We start from the raw sequence: 5,747 nt of genomic DNA, 5'->3' as shown, positions 1-5,747 counted from the left end.
TAGCTGAATAGTACTCCATTGTGTAAATGTACCACATTTTCTGTATCCATTCCTCTGTTGAGGGGCATCTGGGTTCTTTCCAGCTTCTGGCTATTGCAAATAAGGCTGCTATGAACATAGTGGAGCATGTGTCCTTATTACCAGTTGTATATGCTCAGAAGAGGTATTGCTGGGTCTTCTGGTAGTACTATGTCCAATTTTCTGAGGAACCACCAGACTGATTTCCAGAGTGGTTGTACCAGCTTGCAATCCCACCAACATTGGAGACCAGGCTGGCCTCAACTCAGCGATCCACCATCCTCTGACTCCCAAAGACTAGGATTAAACGTGTTTGAGGTGTTTGATTTTTTTTTTTAAGAGTTTCAGAACCTCCCCCCCCCCAACCCCCAAGTTGTCCTTGAACTCAATATGTAGTCAAGGATGACCTTGAACTTCTGTTGTTGCCTCTACCTTCCAAGTGCTGGGATTAGAGATGTGTACCACCACAGTGAAGGTTATGCAGCACTAGGGAATCAAACACGGGGCTTCGTGCATGCCAGGCAAGCACACCACCCACTGGGCTATATCCCCAGCTTCTCTAAGGCAATTTTGACTGTAGTCTGTGGGACGGTGAACCATGCCAGGAAGCTTGGTGGATAGAGTGGGTTGAGACCACAGAAACCCGGTGGGTACATACCAGAGACAGTAGGTAACTCCGTGTTATCAAATTCCTGGCCTGGATCATGTGCCACACCACTTCCCACATAGGAAACATGATCTGTGATGTCATGTAGGCCCAGAATTGAGTTCTCCATGCTAAAGAGGTACCTGGAGGCCCTGAAGGTTTATTAGCCAATAGGCTTCCCTTCCTGCCAAAGGTAGTTAATCTCGGGTCCACCCCGAGAAGTTGGTACGCTATGCTTCCATTTTCCATGATGAACAGTCTGGAACCAAGGACTGTCTGTCTCTTTCATCAAGAACCGCCCTGGGGAGCACAGAGCAGACCATCACCTACAGAGCTGATGCTTAATTCTCCCCTAGAAGGCCTCTCTGCGCTCCCAGCCCCAACCACAGCCTAGCTAAGGACCCTCATCAATGAGCTAAGCCAGAGCTTCCCCTCCCCGTTCCCCCCTCCACCTCCTGCTCCCCAGGGCCTGTGGACCCCTGACACTTCATTCTCAACTTCTCCGTGTTGTTCTCCAGCAGTGACTGGAGCCCTGAAACCCAGGGAATACCAGCGTCAGCTTTCTCACATCTCAGACTGAGCTTTCCCATCCCCTGGGGTAGTCAAGATCCCTGCATTTTACCTCCCTAGCAGCCAGGCGGAACACAGACCCACAGTAGTCCAGGCTCTAATCTATTTTAGGATGAGCCAGCATGATTGTGAGGGGTCAGGTCAGTAGGAATGCACTGACGTAGGTCCCAGAATGAGCTGTCAATTACTTGAGCTACTGAATGACCTGGCATGTAACGCTTTTACAAGAATGCTTTTTTTTTTTTAAAGATTTATTTTATTTTATATGTATGAACATCTTGACCCCATGTATGTATGTATGTATGTATGTATGCATGTATGTATATGTGTGCACCATGTGAATACCTGGTGCCCGAGGTCAGAAGAGGACAGCATACTCCCTGGAACTGGGCTTACGGATGGCTCTGAACTAACATGTGGGTGCCGGGAATTGAACGCAGGCAGCCTGTAAGAAAAAAAAAATGTGCATTTTAAAAGTGATTTATGTATTTTTATTTTATGTGCATTGGTAATTCGCCTGCATGCATATCTGCTTGAGGGTGTCAGATCCCCTGGAACTGGAGTTTACAGACAGTTGTGAGCTGCCATGTGGATGCTGGGAATTGAACCTGGGTCCTCTGGAAGAGCAGCGAGTGCTCTTAAATCACAGAGCCATCTTCTCCAGCCCCTACAGGAATGCTTTTACCAAAAGGTTTTATTGGGGTTTTGTTTGTTTGTTTGTTTGCTTGCTTTCCGAGACAGGGTTTCTCTGTATAGCCCTGGCTGTCCTGGAACTCACTCTGTAGACCAGGATGGCCTGGAACTCAGAAATCCGCCTGCCTCTGCCTCCCGAGTGCTGGGATTAAAGACGTGCACCACCACGCCCGGCCGATTTTATTGTATTTTATTTTTGATTTATGTGTATGTGTGCGAATATATACATATGTATGATTGCCTACAGAGGCCAGAAGAGAGTGTAAGAACCCGGAGGGCAGCGTTGGGAGCAGCCTGATGTGGATGCTGGGAAGCGAACTCCCATCTTTTGCAAGAACAGCAAGTGTTCTACCAGCAGAGCTAGATCCCCAGCCTCCTGCTTATCGCTTCCATAAAGGAGAATCATTTATTCCTTGAGTTGCCTTAAAGTCTCTCCGTTGACTCTCTTAGAGATTGCATCATGCAGCTGGTCATCTGGGTGGACTCTCATTTCTCTCTGGAGTGCTGTTCTTGTCTTATCTTCTGGACCAAAGCTTGGTTTCTGGGAAACCTTATGCTAACAATAATCAGTGTGTCCAGGGCTGTTCTCAGCCTTTTTCCCGCAGAATGCATACCTGTGTCTGCGACGCAGGGCAAAGTCACAGTACACAATCAACTCTGCAGAGAGCACACTACCACCATGTGGTTGCTGCGATTTGAACTCAGGACCTCTGGAGGAGCAGTCAGCATTCTTAACCACTGAGCCATCTCTCCAGACCAAAAGGACTTCTTTGGAGAGGAATTTCTTTTCTTTCTTTCTTTCTTTCTTTCTTTCTTTCTTTCTTTCTTTCTTTCTTTCTTTCTTTCTTTCTTTCTTTCTCTTTCTTTCTTTCTTTCTTTCTTTCTTTCTTTCTTTCTTTCTTTCTTTCTTTCTTTCTTTCTTTCTTTCTTTCTTTCTTTCTTTCTTCAAGACCAGGTTTCTTTCTCTGTGTAGCTCTGGCTATCCTGGAACTTCTTCTGTAGACCAAGCTGGCCTCCAATTTGCAGAAACCCATCTGCCTCTGCCACCCAAATGCTAGGACTAAAGGCGTGGGACACCACCAATCTGGCTTGGATTTTCTAATCTAGAAATCTCTAATAGATGGTGTTTCCTTGGTTTGCTCGGCATTATTTGCTGACGTGTGTACATATTTTACCCAGAAATAATGCATGCTGCTTTAAAAAAATAGCTCGAGCAACATGCTGTTTAGTTTATTGGTTATGACTGTATCAGCAGTAGCTTAATCCTTACAAGGCTTTTTGTTTATTTAGGTTTTTAAGACAAGGTTTCTTTGTGTAGCCTGGCTGTCCTAGAACTCACTCTGTAGACCAGGCTGGACTTGAACTCAGAAATCCGCCTGCCTCTGCCTCCCAAGTGCTGGGATTGGGATTAAAGGTGTGCACCACCACTGCCCGGCCAGGAATTTATTTTATTTTTTTAAAAAGGAAGTATATATTGAAGTATAGAAAAGCATGCTTTTAAATTATTTATTTATTATTTTCTCTGTATGGAGGGGGCCACCCGAGTGTCAGGTGACATGTGTGTGGTCAGAAGACAACTTTGTGGCACTGGCTCTCGCCTACCTTTAAGTGGGTTTGGGGTACTGAATTCAAGACTGTCGGGCTGCTAGGCGTGAGCCAGCTGGCTGGCCCCAGAGTATGGTATTTTAAGTGCTTATTGGAGACCAGGCTGGGCCTTGCAGTCTAGGCAAGTGCTGTATTGTCATTCCTTCTGTGGCCCTTTTACATTTGACTTCCATTTTCTTTTGTTGTTATTGTTTTGAGACAGGATATCATACAGCCAAAGCCTGGACTACACAGGAGTTTCAGGCCAGGCTGAATGACGTTGAAAGACCAAGAAAGGGAAGGAGGGAGGGAGGGAGGGATGATGTAGATGCTGGTCTTGAACTTCAGTCCTCCTTCCTCAGGCTCCCAAATAATTAGAACTTTTAGGACAAAGCTTTCCACTAGCCACTCCAACAGGCCATGTTCACCCACCCAACCCAAATTTCTACATAGGAAATCTAGTCAATGTGGCCATCTTTGGGGTAGTGACATGAGTGTCAGACTTGAAAAGTCAGGACGGCGGTGAGCAGGTGGTGTTGGTGATTACGAATTCCTGGCTGTGGTGTAGCTCTGTTCTTCACCTGTAGCCCTGGGAGGAAGCAAGATCGATTGCTGATAGCATGAGAGAACGAATCTGAGTCCTACAAAATAGTAGGTTGATAGCTCATGGAAAAGCTGGGCTGCATGCCTTACCTTAAGATAAGATGGGAAGGAAGGGGCCACTGTCCTCGGATCTCCATAGGTCACATGTGCACTGTGGCACAAGCATCCACAGAGATGTGTGAGCAAGTGTGTGTGTGCGTGCGTGCTCACACACACACACACACAAACACACACACACACACACACACACACCTGCTCCATTTTGCAGCTTCTCTACCCTTGAAATGGTATCTTGTCTGTGTTTTGTCCTGCCTTAGGCCCTACTAGGTGACTGCAAATTTAGTAGATGAGTGAGTACCTTTGTGCCTTCAACCTTGAAGGGAAATGAGATACTTTTATCTCTGCTTTCTGGTAGACACTTTGGCAGGAGCAAAGAGAGGTAAGCAGGTGTCACAAAGTGAAGGGGACAGGTGCAAAGGGAAGGCAGAGGTGCCAGGCTTTCCTGTGGACCGGAGTCAAAGGTTATTAGCAAAAGTAACTTCTAAACAAACACCTCTTACTAGATCCTAGGTGTGCGCCACCACTCCCTACGCTGTCCCCACCCCCTGTCTCCCTCCCTTCCCCTCCCTTCTCTCCTAACCTCTTCCTTTTAAGCCCCAATACCCTGCAGGAACATGAAACATTCTTAACCCCTGAGACATCTCTTCAGCATTTCTTTGTTTTTAATTTTACTTGCCTTTATTTTAAGTTTTGTTTGTGTTGAGATGGGATCTTGCTGTGTAGCTCAGGGTGGCCTCGAACTCTTGATGCCTTCGGTGTACTGAAATTACAGCCTCACATGCCTGGGTGAATATATCTATCTATCTATCTATCTATCTATCTATCTATCTATCTATCTATCTATCTGTGCGGTACTGGGGATCAAACTTATGCCTTTGCACACCAAGCCAGTGCTTTATCACTTAGCTAAAGCACTATTTTTGTTGCTTGAGTACAGGTTGGACTATGAACCCCAGGCTGTCTCTGAATTCTCTCTGTAACCCAGGCTAGCCGAAAGCTCTCACCAGGCAATGAGTGATGTTTATTAAAGAGAGTTTGTGACAGAGTCTCTTCTATCAAACTTTGGTATGTGGCTGAGGTTGACCTTGAACTCCTGGCTTCCTCTTCCTCGGTGCTGGGATGATCGGCAGGCACCACCACACCCAGCTAGATGTTGGTGACTTCTGCATTCCATTGTTCAAAGGGTTTCTAAGGAATTTTTTTTTCCTTAAACCTTTTCAATAAATGAGGTCAGAGGGTGGCTCCCTGGGTCACGAAGTCTATGGAATCCTTGCTATACAAGATCACAAGAGAGTAGAGTTGCTTTTACTGTTAACAAGGTAATAACCTTGTTTGTGAGAGCCTCTGAGAGCCATCTACAGCAGCCGGGAAAGAGATAAGGTTACATTCAAAGGTCATATGTTCCTTCATTTCATGCATCACTTTGCTGCTCTACCATTTTTACTTCAGATATCTCTGCAAAAAAAAAAAAAAAAAGAATATTTTCTTCACATGAGCAATCTACACTATACCACCACCACCACCCCACCAAGCCAAGACAGAGTTTCTCCTCATATCCCTGGCTGTCCTGGAA

General features: G+C 45.9%; 1 protein-coding gene across 1 annotated transcript in view; it reads left to right on the top strand.

Moving 5' to 3' along the window:
• The window catches only part of Acsf2 (acyl-CoA synthetase family member 2), a 42,586-nt gene that overhangs the window by 13,289 nt on the left and 23,550 nt on the right, over window positions 1-5,747 (top strand). The window lies entirely within an intron of this gene.

Source organism: Mus caroli, chromosome 11 (assembly GCF_900094665.2).
Source record: "Mus caroli chromosome 11, CAROLI_EIJ_v1.1, whole genome shotgun sequence".
NCBI classification, from domain to species: domain Eukaryota; kingdom Metazoa; phylum Chordata; class Mammalia; order Rodentia; family Muridae; genus Mus; species Mus caroli.
Note: the sequence above shows the minus strand (reverse complement) of the source record. Positions and strands in the feature narration are given on the sequence as shown.